At 38.2% G+C, this 16,254-nt stretch overlaps 1 pseudogene; it reads right to left on the bottom strand.

Annotated features, from left to right (window-relative positions):
* Positions 1-14,110, bottom strand: part of LOC128534658 (scavenger receptor cysteine-rich type 1 protein M130-like) — a 30,125-nt pseudogene extending 16,015 nt beyond the window's left edge.
* Between the last annotated feature and the right edge of the window lie 2,144 nt (positions 14,111-16,254).

The following is a 16,254-nucleotide window of genomic DNA, read 5'->3' as shown; positions in this document are numbered from 1 at the left end:
AATGAACAAGGTATCTGAATAAAATGTTAAGGTCTGTGATCATTTAGGTACAATGTCTTTCTTTCTTTCTCTGTTATCATATCTGTGCACGTTTAGCAACAGCATCAATAAGGTACTCCTGTAGTTGTCTGTCAAACTGTTATGTTATTTCCAACTGTGTTAACGACTGAGATTACCAAACTGTCACATCATTATCCTACCTGTTGGTATAACAGTCTTCTGTTCATCGTTAGAATCCCCGGGTTTATTTTCTACATAAAAACAGATAGTGAAAGCGATGAAGTCATAATCAACTTAAAAGTTTTAAAAATAGTGTAGTGCATCACAACAATAGTAGTGGGTTGTATATAAAGTCAGTAACTTAAGTCGAAAAGAGCATCAATATGTACGCATGGAAAGGTCCTCATATTTAGTCAGGTTATGCAGCTGTGTAAATCTGGTTTAAGGGTTCTTCACTCACACCGTTAATATAACTTGTACTGTATATATCCAAGCCTACCACAGAACCAGCTTTTCTGACAACCTTATTCAAGCACATGGTATCTTTGCTTATTAAGGGTACCACAGCAGCATAGGATTGCACACTGGTGATAACTGACTGGTATAACATCTGCAAAAGCTTAGTTCATCATCTAGCAGCAATAGGGATTTGTATGCTCTCACCACCTTAATTATCAGGTCATAAAGATAATTATTGTCAAATGTAATCCTGGCTTGGTATAAGGAAAGTTCCGCACAATTTTAACTGGAGAATTGTGTCCATACAGAAACTGAGACAGTCAGTCATGCAGTGTGTAATTCTGTCAATGTCTTCACCATGAGGCTGTAACTGACTTGACACTGTGATTTGAAAACATTCCTTTAGGATCTCTTAAACCTCATTTCCTGAAGTGTGTGATTATTGCCTGACTTATAATGCAGGTTATTATTTATTGTATTATCCCTTAAAATATACTAGATTGGGATTTCTCAGTTTCTGAGAAATTCTGAGATTTTCTCACCACGCATTTGGAGTAGAGGGGTGTCACTATAAGCTCATGAGTCTGTGTAAAATCTAAAGTTACATAATTGATGTTTCAATATACAATCGAACCTTGGATTACGAGGATAAATTATTCCGTATTTCAAAACACTCACAAACCAAACCAAATTTTCCCGTTAGAAATAATGGAAACTGAAATTAATCGTTCCACAGCCTAAAAAAAAACATAAAAATAATTAACACAAAATATAAAGTAAAAATAAAACAAATTAACCTTCACTTTACCTTAAAAAAGTAAAAAATAAATCCAGACAGATAAGTGTTTCCATTAGCTGTGTATGTGTGTGTGAGGCTAAAAAAAAGAGCCCCTCCCCCTCCCCCTTCTCATCTTACACAGTTACCCTTCCTCCACTCTTTTCACAAACGCGTGCACACAAAGGAAACACTGTTTTGTTGAAAAAATAAACAAGAAATCTCTCTAATGACGATCGATTGAGTGACACACTAACGGAATCACTGCTGTGAAGTAAAAATAAAACAAATTAACCTGAACCTTTAAAAAGAATCATAACAGAGCAGTGTTTCTGTGTAGAGCAGAGAAAAAGAGTGTGTGTGTGTCTGTGAAGGCGAAAGTAGGAGGGGTCAGTGTGTGTGTTTGGTGGCTAATGACGCCCACGCACACAGACACAAAAAGCAGCTAATACAGAGAGAGAAAATGGATCTTTGGCCTCTCTAATGAGACTTGCTATTGCTTTACACACACGCACAATAAATAAAATATGTTTTATGCACACACACATGGTTACAGTGTTATAGTAAACAATACACGCATGCACAGATGTTGATTATACCAGTAAGAGGTGTACACTAAGACTCAGCGTCAAAACAAGAAGCGCATGTGTGATACATGATACTTGGTACTCGTAAATCAAGACTTGTTAGTTTTTAAAGTCAACATTTTATTAAAAATCTTGGGCGTTTTGTGAAACACTTGCAAACTGTGTTACTCGCAATCAAAGGTTTCACTGTAATGCAATAAAGGTCTCAGCATGCAGTCTTGTAGCAGTTGTGTGAATCACTTCAGGTGCCTTGTTTGTTTCCAGTTAAAAAATATGTGATCCCTAAATATACAGTATAGTTTGCAGGAACACTCTCTGCTTGCAGTTGAAGTCTTGACAGCAGGATCTGATGTTAAGAAAAATAACAAGCTAGCCTAACCCCCCTGAACTTAACATAGCATCTATCTCAGGAAATAAGTCTCATCACTCTGTTATACTCAAATGTTTTTTATAGAACTTAAACATAGATAATGTGATAGGTAATTGTGATACATCCTAAACATATAAATACACGTGTTATTATACAACCAATTTACCTGAGCAGGTGACTCCAGCATCACCACCATGATTACAATCATTTTTCCCCCATTCTGTTGAAGTACAGTTTTTCAGTGTCAGCTCTGATCCACTACAGCCAACATCATTCATCCAGATTGGTCCTGATCCTTCTCCAAAGTGAGCAAAATACCGCACATTTACAGGTTCCCCACAGTGTAGCTCTCTACACACCACGGCAGCTTCTCTCAATTCCCAATAATCATCACAAACTGTCCCCCACTGTCCATTATGAAGAACCTCCACTCTTCCAACACATCGACTTCCACCATTCACCAACCTCACAGTGCCTAAGTCTGAGAGAGAGAATATCATATACACTACCGTTCAAACGTTTGGGGTCACTTTCTAACTCCATGATGGTTCCTGATTTTTATTTCTTTCTACATTGTAAAGGAATGCTGAAGGCATCCAAAAATGTTTTCATCTCCTTTGAACAGTTAATGTTGAGATGTGTCTGCTATTATGCTCTGTAAAGACTTCATAACGTCTCTAATCTGAGGTGCTGTTAGGCAGAGGTAGGTTTTGGTCTCGCCCTCCTGGGACGGCCTTCATGAGAGCCAGTTTCATTATGGTGCTTGACGGATTTTGCAAATGCACTTGACAATACTGTTCTTGCAAGAACTATTACAGAAAGGCTGACCTCTGTGTCTTATAATAACAACTAACTGTTGTTTTTGTTGTTGTTACGTAATTACCTAATTCCATATGTGTTATTTTATAGTTTTGAAATCCCCAGTATTGTTGTAGAATGTAGAAAATAAATCACTAAACAAAAACAAAGAAATTTGCAAGTGACCTTAAACTTTTGAATGGTAGTGTGTATATATATATATGTCTATATATGGATATATATATATATATATATATATATATATATATATATATATATATACTGAATATATATATGGACTGAAACACACACACACACAAACATTCTTACATGAGGACTCATTACATTTACGCTTTAACACTCACAGATGTATGTGGTCTTTATTTAAACAGAAGTTAAATCATGATACTTAACCAGAACATATTAATCCCACATCGTTGTCATGGGAGCAGTGTGAGTGTTTGAGTGAAGATGATGTTGGACAGAAGGTGATCTCAGATTCATTTACTCTACACTGATAGTTCTCTGTCCACACCTGACCCTCCCCTCGGCCAAAAGCAGCTGATCCCAGCACCTTCACAGGAATCCCACAGCCCAGGTCTCGACACACAACCTCTGCATCCTGCTGGTCAAAGTCAGCATCGCACACTGTGGACCAGGAACCTCCCTGATACACCTCCACTCTCCCAGAGCACCGGTGAGGACCAGCACTGAGTCTCACATTTTCACCTGGGTTTTATTTTATTGTGAAAATATTGGGCAGTTTTTTAAGGACATATATTCTATAAAGAAAACATTCAAATGTAGGTACAAAATATTTTTATTTAAATAATAAAAAGTGTATGTAGGAATAATTACTGGTATTTTAATAATTATACTGATAATTTGTCCAATTTTATTATGTTTTTGTTTTCTAAAATCATAAGGTTACCTGAGCAGACGACTCCAGCATCATTAGCATGATCACAGTAATGGTCCTCTTGTGAACTACAGTTGTGGAGTGTCAATTCAAATCCACTACAGTACAAGTCATATATCCAGATTGGTCCCAATCCTGGTCCGAAGTGAGAATTATAGCGAACATCTATAGGCTCCCCACACTGCAACTGCCTACACACCACTGCGGCATCTTTTATATCCCAGGCAGAACCACACACTGTTCCCCACTGTCCATCATGAAGAACCTCAACTCTGCCAGCACAGCGACTTCCACCATTGACCAACCTCACACCATCTGAGGAAGTAAAAATATCTCTAAAAAGATTAGGGTCTATCACGTACACTCAAAAAAATTAACCTGGCTACCTGTTACATGTACTAAAAAATAATATGTGTTTTGTACATAATAATTTCATGTTTCCAAGATAAACATGAATAAATGATGTTGTATTTACATGAAATTCAACAACTTAACATGTATTAGATTCAATCATGTTGAGATAAATCAAAGAGATCTTGTCACTATGAAAAGCGGAAATATCAGATCAAACATCGCGAGAAGAGAACACAGTGTGTTGAGAAGACAAACGTTTGGCTGGCGTGTGGAAAAGGTAAGCAGGAATTAATTCCCATCTTTCTAAATAGAAACAAAATACTGAACATAAATATCACTTGCTGTTTAGCGATGTTTAGTCACGTTATTTTGGTTTAAGCTATTTCTTGTATTTTTAATCACACTTAAAATATACCGACGGTTATATGCGCGTGCTCAATCTGCGGTTCGGTTCTGGTTCCGGTCTGTTCTCATGAGTTGTGAAGCGAGAGGAACAAAGTATAAATATTGTTCATTTGATAAATTAAGTATCATGAATTTTAATTGAATCTATTTCTGTATTTTTTCACAGGAGTTTGTGAGTGAAAGTGTCCTGTCTGCATCTGACTTCAGGAGTTTTCTGACCAACCGTCTCTAACGGTCATATTTAAAAGTCATAACAGACAGTTATAAAGTACAAAATGTTTCTGTTGGTGTTTAATTGTTTTTCTATGATTAATATTTATTTGTGGTGTTTTATGTTTTGTACATCTTTTCAAATTGAGACTTCATTTGTAAGTTGCTGCTGGTGTAAAATAAAAATCTCAGTTTTATCCCGTTTGTCTTATGCTTCCTTCCTTCACAGAATTCTGTTGACCAGGGCTTGAAATTTAAATTTACTTGAGTTGGATCAGATTAATTTACAACTGAAAAATGTGTTGTACCAACGCTATTCATTTATGTTAACAGTATTAAATTATGTTGGACGCAGCTGTAGTAAATAATATAAATGAACCTAATAAAATTAATTTGACTGAACCTAAGAACATTAAGTTGGGCCAAGAAAATTAATTAATGCTGAAAGAGAGCCATTAAATCAGGTGGCAATTCTTTCCATAATTTAATGATGTGCGTGTGCAAAAAGACTACAATGAGGTATGATATGTTAGCCTAAAACAATATTGTTTTATTGTGTTTATGCGCTTTAAATATACACTAAACAATAAACACTGCCTTGAAAGTGAGTTGCGCATGTGGCTTTTTAATCAAAAGGCTGATAAACGCATGCGCAGATATGAGCAGATTTATCGATAAAACTACAGTCATGAAATGTAAAAAAACACAAAAATATATACTACTTGCGGAATACAACGTGACAGCACACAGAATCTCGTTGCTTTGACTGCGCTTCCTCCTTTCGTTAGTACTGTAGTAGTACTAGTAGGTTTCTGTAAAATCTAAAAAATGCTGGGTTTCTGTAAACACATCGTTGGGTTCATTATGCTGGGTCAAAATTCTGTGTTATTTCGGGTACTTTAATCACAAACGTTGGGTTGCTTTTGCTATGAATACTAAAAGTGCTGCATGATTAAACTTAATGCAAAAAACGAAAAAAGAAACTTCTCCGTTTTGTCCCTAGACCTTTTGTTCCGGTGTTTATGCAGTAACCCATGGGGGCCATTGGATTACGGTTCGGAAGATCCCAGGTTCAAACCCCACAACCACCAAGTTGCCACTGTTGGGCCCTTGAGCAAGGCCCTTAACCCTCAACTGCTCAGATGTGTAATGAGATAAAAAAATGTAAGTCGCTCTGGATAAGAGCGTCTGCCAAATGCCTAAATGTAAATGTAAGATGATTTAAAAATTTTATTAAACACAAATATATATATATAAAACTATTGTCCTTAAAAATGTAACAGATGAGGACTCAGATTAATGCGCGAAAACTAATCAATAAAACTATATAAGACTACATGCCTTTATAAGACTCAACTTTTATTTAAGCGCACTCACAATAACGAAAAACGGTTGTGATTTTTTAAAATGTTTAAAAGCAAATAAGGTGCTGTATTGTTTTTGGTGAACTTGAGCGTGTCAGAAAATGAACGCAAAGGTTTTTTTAAATGGTCTGAGTCAGTCTGCTTGCTGTTTTCATTTATAATCATTAGTCTACTTCTGCTGGTGCGCTGTGGAAAACTTTATGCATGCGGCTGAGCGCTGATTAAAACTATGGAGTAAATTAAAGAGGAGAATCACACTCTAAAAACTAACACAGAGGACCTTTTACCACTACTTGATTTAATACATGGATGCAAGTTAAACATTCTAATTAATTGATTTAGATGAACTTTCTAAGTTGCAAACTTTATTTTTATAAGTTGTGATCAAATAATAATGCTGGTAATTATATCAACTTAATTTTGCATGTAATTTAAACTTGAATTTAATTGTTAATGGGTTGAAAACAAAATTTAAGTTGTCTTAACTTTAAAAAGTTGGCATAATAAGTTAATTTTTTAAAGTTATATCCTACCCCCTATGCCTGGACGTGTTCCAGTGGTAAGATTGTGTGTTAGCAGACTTATAGGCTAACCAAACTCAATATAAACAAAATTTCATGGTGAGTAACAGTTCAATTGACATCTAATAGATCTACTAAAGTAATGAATTTGCCCTTGTTTCATTGAGATATCTGCTGAGCAAGAGAGCTGTTTGGAAAAACATTATTCAAGTTTTGCTAATTTGACTGTAAGCTACATAATGTTAACTAATTTCAGTCACAGCCACAGTTTTTAAAAGTCTTTTGTTCATTCACATAGATGGCTGTGTGCTTCCACCGTAGGCAAATTGTAGTAGCAAAGAAGTAAAAGCAGAGTGTTTCTTTTATTTTAGTTTGCTTGTATTTTAGTTACTTTTGTAATACAATTCAAAGTTAATATTTGTCTGGGGTTTGTGGTATTTTTCATAACATTAAAGGGTATGTAAAATGTTGGCATTGTGATTCTGACAGTATCACTGAGGTAAATGAAATTAATATTTTGCATCAATAGTTATTCAATAGACATCAATCTAATTAGATTAGTGTGTTGTTAAGTTTGTCAATATTGTTTTAAAAAATGAGCTGTGAGTGCAAACTGTGTAAATTTATCTCTCTCATTGGAAATGACTGATGTCATTCAGAGCTTAGTCTCTTGGAATGTTCTACTGTATGACATGCTACTTGGCTTTTGACTGATATATTTATAGAGATTTGCCTAACTTTGTTGTGATAGCATAATTTATTATGCTTAGTTATTCTTAATGAGGACCAGTTGAATTTTGAGGTTTTTATTTGCATTTTGTGCAAGATTTATATATAATTTGTTCACATACTCAACTGCAGTTGAAAATAAAAGCTAATTGCACAAAAATAATGGTTGAACTAATGTCTTTTTTTTTTTTATCTACTACATTAACAAAAACCAAAAAACCCTACATAAAAAGAAACCTGAAAAAAAAAAATCTATTTGGAGTCACTTTATTTTTTAAATGGTTGCTATTTGAAATTATTATAGTAAATTATTATAGTAATTAAACAACATATGAAATTGCTTTAAAACAATATGGTAAAGCCATTTGGAGCAACATAATTTATACGAGTTATCAACTTAAAAACTTGCCTTTTGTCTAACAGTTAATAAGTAAGGGGTAATTAAAATAATCTTTGACTGAAGAGGAAAAGCTAATTCCCCCAACGCAAAGAAGCTTGTTGGTTCAAAATAATTTCAAATGAAGTTGTCATAACTCAAAAAGACTAATGCAAAACGTTGCGTTAATATTTTTTGTTAAGTCTAAACATTTCTTTTTAGAGTGCACAATGCCGAATCGAAGTCCTGAGCCCAAACCTCATTTAAATTAAATTAACAAATATTATAAGTAAAAAAAAACAATATCCCACGTTTAGAAACCGTTTATAAAATCTTTACGACATAAGTTGGCCCGGTGTTATGCGCAGAGCGCCGGAGATTTCCTGAAGCTCCGAAATCGCTCCGAAATTGTTTTCTAAATAGATGCTATCTTTAATAACTGATAGAGGTTTTGAGCTGTATACACACACATTTTTGAGGGGTTTAAAACTAATTAATAAGTCCGAGCAGACCTACCTGCCTTTTGTAAGGTGAAAGTACTTTACAAAAGACAAACAGCTTTATTTCAGTCATAAATTCACAATCCAGCTATTATTTCCAGCTGTGGTTAAATAATAAATGAAATAATTATTTAATGCTGGACACAAACAGCAAATATGATGATTATTATAAAAAGCCTGAAGAATTTCGTGTTCATAAAATAATATTTACTTAATATGATAATATATAAATATATATTTGTTCATTCATGTCTTCTAATGATGGCGACACATTTTTACATTTTAAATAAGATATGTTGGCATATTCACGAATCAGGACATGCGCATAGTTAACACTATCAGATAGCCTACTATCAGGAAATGAAATTAATTTCAATGCCATTTAAACAGAGGCATTGCCATGTCTTTCACTGTTTTGTCCCTGTTAAGACATTACAAAAACTATATAAGAAACATATTAGGAATTTTAAAGCACGAATTTGGGCATCTCATTTCATCATTATGCATCATAATATAAAGCACATATACACACATTTATCATAAAAGATCTGTTGTAAAACAAAATAAAATTCATGTTTGCTTCAGCATTGGAAATAATATTGTTTTTGGCTAACTAATTATACACAATTCTTTGTTGTACTTTGTCCTTCCATGCGCCATCTGGCGGAAATTCAGTGAAGCACAACACATTTATTTACATTCCAAAATGTTGCTTACAGCAAGTCGCGGCAAGCCGCGCGCTAAATTGCGGCATCTCGCGGAAAAAAAAAACACATGCAGTCTTAATGGCCACATCTGTATGACTGTATTAATGATAGAGATTTAATTTTTTTCACATTATTACCTTATTATTGTGCCTTACCTGTCAGCAAAACTGTCCTCTGATCAGCTTTGATGGTGTTGTCATAATTCTCGGTTTTATTTTCTACATTAATTAAAACACAAATATTTAAATTGGTTACATTATGATGTACATTAAGAGTTAAGAAAATACTTTAAAATCACAACAATTATAATGTGCAGGAATTCAGCATCAGTGATTTTAAAATTAAACATCAACATTGCATGATATCTGCATTGGTTCATGCCCATCCCTTCTTACCCTGACAAACCCCTCACTCTGGAAAAGGGCCAATCCAGACTCATCAGACAAAATGAGACTTGTCTATTGCTCTAAAGTCCAATATTTATACTCTGTAGCAAACTAAACCTATTATTTCCTAATTAGTCTAACAAATCCCATGAGTTATTTTACATTGTGTGTATTGTACACACAATGTGACAAATAACTGAATTTTAATTTTACTATTTATTGCTTATAGTGTGACTTTAACCAGTGTTTTATTGATTTGATCGTGGTCATTAATGATTTTTTTATGACCACATTTCTCCAGTAAAGTAATTTGTAACCTACTTTCAGTAATTGGAGTGTCTTCTTTGCTTAATGCTTGTAACATTTGATCTTTTTTGAAGTCCCTTTGTTTTTCCCCAGTCTGTGTATATTAACATTTTCACCTTTATATTCATTTGTGTTTTTATGTACAGGAAACAGACCTATATTTTGAAGGTTAAACAAGTTTTTTAACATGCCATCAGACTGCAGCACAAGGCTGTATGCACAGTCACAGGAGGCACTAACCTTTAAAAGTCAGTGTTTCACAACTGTGATACCAATGTATATTGGAAGATGTGCAATTGATACTATTTTAACAATGTAACATTTTAGAACGAAGAGCGAATGTGTAATTCTGTGTTAAACTGGGCAAATCTGCCACAGATATGATGTGACATTGTGCATCAATAATTTATCCCCAGGGGCCAGAGCACCTTGAGTGAATTCTACTGCTAGCTTTTAAGGTGACTGAGGGCAAAACCAACTGGATATGTAGTGAGAGAATCTCTAAACTTTTTGATCCTCCCTCCTAGTATGCAGTTTAAAGTTCCCCTAAAGATGATTTTGTACCCAAAGCTGGAAATTACACTAAACATGTATTTCACAGGACTTAAATACAGATGTGGTAATCATTTTTTTTTTTTTTTGTTATGATTATAACTTTACCTGAGCATGTGACTCCTGCATCATGACTGTGATCACAGTTATTTTTTCCCCACTGTGCTGAGCTACAGCTCTTTAGTGTGGATTCTGATCCTTTACAGCCTACATTATTCATCCAGATTGGACTTAATCCTTGTCCAAAGTGAGACTTTTGGAGGACATTTACTGGCTCCCCACAGTGCAGCTCTCTACACACCACTGCAGCTTCTCTCATATCCCAACCATTATCACACACTGTTCCCCACTGTCCATCATGAAGAATCTCCACTCTCCCAGCACAGTGACTTCCACCATTCATCAATCTCACACTGTCTGAGAAAGAAAGTGAAAGAGAGATTTTTTTGCTGTCAATGTTCAAATACAAATGCACTTACCTCCAAACATGCACAATCATGGACAAATATGAAAGCACATGCAAATATATACTCATTAACATTATTTTTTTTATAAATTCCATACACATCCATAAACCAATCAGCCATAATAATACAACACAAAACATTAGGCAAAATATTGTGAAGGTTCTCCTTGTGCAGCCTTGGTAGCTCTGGCCCCTCAGGGCATGTCTCTGGTGTGGTCTGGTGTCTGGCACCACAATGTTAGCATTGGTTAAGGGGTGGGATCTCTGTGGATGTATGTCCAGTGCATGGGTGCTTGATTGGATTGGTATCTGGAGAGTTTTGAGGCGGGGTTATCAGCTTCCCACTCTTTTCCTGGGGAGCACTTTGTATGGCAAGCTGTGGTGCATTGGGTCTTCTGGTGCTTTTCTATCATGGCTATCAATGACTTTTTTAGAAATTTGTGCTACATTGAGTTTTTTGCAGGATGTTAGTTACATATTTTTTCATTTACATTAAATCATCTAAACTCTAAACATTAATTTGGACCTTAACTAACCTCTGGGTGATATGTGCAGCTTTGTAAATTCTTAAACATTAAACAATTCATTACTCATAAAGTTACAAATGTTCTTACATTTTCTAATTAAAGCTTATCCAAGCTCTTAAAGTGAGACATTAGTTATGTGTGAATAAAGAGTATGCACTTACCAGCTGTCGCAAGTATAAGTGTGGATGCGAGAAGTATAAAAGTCAGACAGATTTCCATCTCCCTCCTCACTGTACACAATGTGTTTACCTCCACTTACCCAGAGAATGAAAGAAGTTTATCACCTCACTCAGGTCTCTACAGAAAAAGAGAGAGAGAGAAAGGGGGGGGACCAATCACACTCAACTTCACCTTATTAGAAAAGAAAAGAAGAAATCATCACAAAGCCTCCATAGCAAATCAGATGCAATATTTTTTACTTTTTCCATATATGTCAAAATAATGTCAGCGCTGAAAAACCGAGCTCCACCTACAGTCTTTGAGGTGAGTGACTAATGAACACAGCTCTGCCTTCCATGTCTGAGGTGTGTGCCTATAAACAGAGTGATGAGAGTCGACCACATCACACACTTATTTCACGGAGAGGAAGCGCTCGGCTGTCATATAGCATTAATGCCTGACAGCTGCACGGAGCAGATGCACAAACTAATAGTTGCAGTGTGCTGCAGTTGTTTAAGGTTACTAGGTAACCCTACATCAGCAAAATACACAGACACACACACACACACACACACACACACACTGCGGTAAATATGCTAAATATGCCTTCTATATTTCGCTGTGCAAGTAAAAAAGTGTAAACGCAACTTGAATGAAAGATGGCGCCGGTGTGTGTGGCTTGCCGTTTTCTGCTGATAGTGTTTATTTGATTATTATTCTTTTTTTCCCCTGGCACTCAAAAAGGTAACTCTCTGTTGGTGTATGACTCTTGAACCTTCGGCCTGCTGTGGAAAATTTTACACGGTTCGAGAATAATGAGCAAAATTACTTGCCCCTACTATTATCGGGAATACCTGCTCACCTCTACCGCTGTGCAGTTCCAGGTCGCTGGAGAAAGCGCTCCCGTCGCCTAGGCAAACGCAGCAGTCATCAAGTGAAGCTTAAGGCCTGTTTGGCATGTTCCGATTGATATATGGAACTAATCAGTACCGTATTATGTCTTGGGGTTTCACAGACGCGGTACCCTGCCTGGTACCTGTGGTTGGCTCGGGTAAATTTTCTCGGTCGCATCGTAGCGCTCTGTGTTTTCGCCGGCTGCGAGGGGTGAATAGAGAGAAGCTGCGCTCGCTGTGTCAGGCGCCCTGGCCTTATCTCAACCCGCCCTCGACTCTAAACAGGATGACCAAGATGGGCCTGGTAAATGTGAGGTCACTAACCAACAAAACTTTCATTCTCAAGGAGTTTATCTCCTCACGTGGTTTGGACTTTCTTTTTATTACAGAGACATGGCTGAGTGTTGGTGAGTACAGTGGCTTTTCTGAACTTCTCCCCTCATCATATGCCTATCTAAACTCCCTGAGAACATCTGGTCGAGGAGGAGGAATCGCCGTGGTCTATAAGGATAACTTCTATTGTAAGCAGCTGTTGTTACTGACTTTTTCCAGCTTTGAGCTGAACTTATTTGAGCTTGGCCGCTCTCACACAGTGCTGTGTGGAGTGAGTTATCATCCACCTAAGTATAATAAGGACTTTTAATTGCCTTGTCAGACTTTTTGGCTAAAATGATGCCGAAATATGATCATGTCCTTATTGTGGGTGATTTTAATGTTCATGTCTGTTGCCCTGAGAATCTGCTGGCCAATTAATTAATTCATTTGGTTCTGAGCAGTCAGTGTCGGGCCCCACAGAGGAGCAGGGGCACACCCTTGATCTTGTTTTATCTCATGGATTATCTATTTCTTACATTGAAGTCTGTGATGCAGCATTTTCTGATTATATGCCTGTTTTGTTTAACTCTGTTCTATCAAATAATGATGTTAAACCCTGTGTGCGTGCATGGCGCTGTCGCGTGTTTAACTCCCCCTCCGCTGCTCAGTTCTCTGATGCGTTTAACCGGAGCTGTGATGATGACATCAAGAAGTACACTTCTGTTGCTGGCTTCAACACTGATGCATTAGCATCCTGGTTCCATTCCACCTGTAAGGCTGCCTTGGACTCTGTGGCTCCATTAAAAATCAGGCGCCCCAAAGTTAAATCTAAACCCTGGTTAAACGACGAGACTCGTGCTGTCAGATATAAGTGTTGAAAAGTTGAACGCAAATTGAAAAAGGACAAAAGTGTTTTTTTATTTTGTTGAGAGATAGTTGGCATCTGTCATGTTTCCTCTGTGTGTGTCTGCGTGAATATGGAACTGCAGGAGGCAAGATGTTGGTTTCAAAAGTCTTCCTTTAATTATAGTAAAGCACAAAACGAAAAGCTCTTTTATTAGAGCACCTGGGAAAACCTAACACAACATAACTTTAATAACAATAACAAAAGCTAGACGCCAAACAGAACTAAAGACAGGCTATTTATAATCATTCCCTTAATTACTTGCCTCGGTTCAGGTGGGCGCTTTCTTCACCTGACCGAGGTCAGTCTGGGACAACTCAACATATTACAAAAAACATAACTAAAACAAAAATAAGTCTGGGCGTTTTGTCGCCCTCTAGGGATAAACCCTGACAGTACCACCCCTTAAAAAACACTCCTCCAGAGCGTAACCGGAGGTCCAGGACTTTCACCCCAATGGTCCAAGTCTGGCCCCCCACCACAGGAGCGGTCGTTCCATTCCCGCAAGCTGGGCCGCAATGCCTGCATGACACAATCCTCAAAACCTAGCTGTGGCCGAATTGGCTCTGGGCCAATTCTCTTGACGCCTGAAGGCGGAGGGAGACATGCAACAACCTCGGAACTGAACTCGGCGGCGGCGGAGCTGAAGCTCGGAACTCAGTGGCTGCAGAGCTGGAGCGTGGCCCTCGAAGCCGGGAGATGGAGGAAGGACGATGCTCTCCCAGTCGCTCCACGACTAGCCACCTTTGCTTTAGAGCAGAGGCGGAGGAAGCGCATCGTCCTCAACGAGGAAGAGAGGCGGCGGTGGAGGAAGCGCGGGTCGTCCTCATCGTTCATCGGCGGCGCGTCGTCCTCAACGAGAAAGAGAGGCGACGGTGGAGGAAGCGCGTCATCCTCGCCGTTCAGCGGTGGCGCGTCGTCCTCAACGAGAAAGAGAGGCGGAGGTAGAGGAAGCACGTCGTCCTCTGCGTCGAGGCTGAGAAGGAGGAAGCTCAGAGCCTGTTGCTTGGCTCTCGTGGAGTCGGACGAGCAGGTGTTGGAGCTGTTCCACCTGCTCCTGCAGGCCCCGGATGCGCTCCTCATTCACCTCTGCCCAGAACTTGTACAGTTCCCGGGTCCCGTCCTCCTTCTTTCCTCGCTCCTCCTCGGGCTCTTGTTCCCGTTCGCCTCCGACGTACCTGACCTCCCCGGCCCGTACCTCATCGTCGGAGCGTGGGAACCTGTTTCCCTCAGCTGTCTCACCTTTAAACGGCGTCCGCCGGATGGCGAGTCTGCAGCCTTCCCAGCTCTGCCGCGCCTCTATCTCTCGCTGCTCCTTGCTGCCGTTTAGCCAGTCCACCGGCTCAGCGAGCCTGCAGTCCTCCCAACTCTGCCACACTTCCCTCTCTCCTTCCTCCTCGCTGTCGTCCAGCCATTCCGCCAGCTCAGGCGAGATAGTGATAGCTCCCCGCCAAAAAACATCTGGGAGAGAGACCTCCGGTATGCCACTTGTATGGTCTAGCTTTCTGTCACGTTTCCTCTGTGTGTGTCTGCGTGAATGTGGCATAACTGCAGGAGGCCAGATGTTGGTTCTAAAAGTTTTCCTTTTATTATAGTAAAGCACAAAATTCAATTCAATTCAATTCAATTTTATTTGTATATCGCTTTTAACGATTTACATCATCACAAAGCAGCTTTACACAATCAAAAGAATAAAGTTTGTATGAAATGTAAATGTGTCACGACACGTCAAGCCACATGTTTACGAAATCATGTTGCCTAGAGGAAACATGTAAAGGGAAAAAAGCAGTGGGCCTAAAACAGAACCCTGTGGAACACCAAACTCAACTTGAGAACATGAGGAATGGTCACCATCTAAATCTACAAACTGATAACGATCAGTCAAATGCTTTTTTCCCTTTACCTGCTTCATCTAGGCAACATAATTCGTAAACATGGTATTAGTTTTCATTGTTATGCTGATGACACACAAGTATACGTTTCAGCAAAACCAGATGAGAAAAACCAGCTTACCAAAGTTGAGCAATGTGTGCAGGACATAAGAGATTGGATGTTAATTAATTTCCTTCTGCTTAATCCTACTACATTTTCTAATCTGTGAAGGAGAATACTATGATCAATAGTGTCAAAAGCTGCACTGCGGTCGAGTAACACAAGTATAGTGACACAACCCTGATCAGAGGCCACTAGGAGGTCATTTACTACTTTAACGAGTGCTGTCTCTGTGCTGTGATGAGGCCTAAATCCTGACTGATACAGTTCATGTATGCTATTCCTATGTAGATATGAGCATAGCTGCTGTGATACTACCTTTTCCAGAATTTTAGAGATAAAGGGGAGGTTTGATATCAGCCTGTAATTGGAAAGCTGACAGGGGACAAGGTCAGGTTTTTTGATTAGTGGTTTAATAACTGCTAATTTAAGGGATTTAAGGGAAAACAAAAAGCTCTATTATAAGAGCACCTGGAAAAAACTAACAGAACATAACTTTAATAACAAAAGCTAGACGCCAAACAGGGGTCCGTTCTTCGTACGTCACTAACTCAGTTAGCTGGATTTGATTGCTCTGGATTTGTCCTGATCTCGGATTGTTTCGTTCTTTGATGCGCTTCTCGCATTTGCTGTCATAGCTTTCACAATTCAGCCTGCGTTTAGAAGGATGTACTGTTACT

This window comes from Clarias gariepinus, chromosome 12 (genome assembly GCF_024256425.1).
Source record: "Clarias gariepinus isolate MV-2021 ecotype Netherlands chromosome 12, CGAR_prim_01v2, whole genome shotgun sequence".
Classification (NCBI taxonomy): domain Eukaryota; kingdom Metazoa; phylum Chordata; class Actinopteri; order Siluriformes; family Clariidae; genus Clarias; species Clarias gariepinus.
The sequence above is the reverse complement of the archived record's forward strand: the minus strand, read 5'-3'. Positions and strand labels throughout refer to the sequence as shown.